The sequence below is a fragment of the Austrofundulus limnaeus genome, unplaced genomic scaffold (genome assembly GCF_001266775.1).
Source record: "Austrofundulus limnaeus strain Quisiro unplaced genomic scaffold, Austrofundulus_limnaeus-1.0 Scaffold201, whole genome shotgun sequence".
NCBI classification, from domain to species: domain Eukaryota; kingdom Metazoa; phylum Chordata; class Actinopteri; order Cyprinodontiformes; family Rivulidae; genus Austrofundulus; species Austrofundulus limnaeus.
Window position 1 is genome coordinate 642,220 of NW_013952603.1, and position 1,437 is coordinate 643,656.

The window sequence follows — 1,437 nt, forward strand, 5'->3', positions numbered from 1 at the left end:
ATATATTTTTGTTGCTACGTCATAAACTTTTAAGTTTAAAAAATGTTAATTCAACTTGAAATGTATTAGTTTTCTGAATGGTGATGACACCATTGATCACAACATCCTCATTTCCAGGCTGGAGAAGGAGCTGGGTATCACAGGTTCAGCCCTCAGTTGGGTCAAGCCTGACAGGTAAACACTTCTGTGTTAACATCAAGGACTTCTTGTCCTCATCAGCACCACTTCAATTGGGAGTACCACAGGGCTCTATCCTGGGACACCTTCTTTTTTCCCTAGGTGCAATCTTTTGTAAACATGGCATACCATTTCATCTTTATGCGGACGACTGTCAAATTTACTTTCCTCTGAAACAGGCTGGCCCACACTGCATCCAACCTCTTCTTGACTGCCTGGCTGACATCAGGGATTGGATGGCTTTAAACTTCTTAAACTTTAATGAGAAGAAAACAGAAGTCATTCTGTTTCTATCTAACAACGCAAACAATTACACTTGCATTAACCTTTCCACTCTGGCCCCATTTGAAAAACAACTAGTCACCAGCCTACGTGTAAAAATGGATCCGTACTTGAAAGTAAACAGTCATGTAAACTCCATTRTTAAATCCTGCTTTTTTTCAGCTGAGGAGACTGTCCAAGTTAAAATTCATCCTGTCAAAAAGAAATCTGGAGTCAGTAATTAATGTGTTCATTACATCCAGGTTGGATAACTGTAATGCCCTCCTGTATCAGCCAGTCCTCCATTGCTCATTTATAAGTGGTTCAGAATGCAGCAGCCCGATTTCTAACTGGCACAAATAAAAGAGAACACTCCTGTTCTAGCATCTATTGGCTTCTGGTTCATTTCAGAATTCACTTTAAGACCCTTAAATGCCTAAACAACTCCGCCCCCTCTTACCTCTCAGATCTAATGCATCCACTTGTCCTACAGTGCTTTCTTAGATCATCTGGTCAGCTGCTTCTGAAGGTTCCTAACTTTCATCTGAAACTGAGAGGTGACAGATCCTTTTCTGTATCAGGTCCAAAACTGTGGAATGATCTACCACTACATGTCAGACAGTCTCCTTCCCTCGCTGTCTTCAAGTCTCACTTAAAAACACACTACTACTCCCTTGCCTTAGAGTCTGAGTGAGATGGTGCAAAACCTCACCGTTTATTATAACTCTGTTCTGTGTGTACTGTAATATAAATGCTCCATATTTTTATCTGTATTTTGAATGTAATTTTAACTATGTCCTGTTGTGTCTGCCTACTGTACTGCACTTTGGTTTGTCTTTTGCTGTTTAAAATGCTTTATAAATAAAAGTGGTATGGTATGGTATAGTATGGTATGGTATGGTGTGGTGTGGTGTGGTGTGGTGTGGTGTGGTGTGGTGTGGTGTGGTGTGGTGTGGTGTGGTGTGGTGTGGTGTGGTGTGGAATGGTATGGTATGGTAT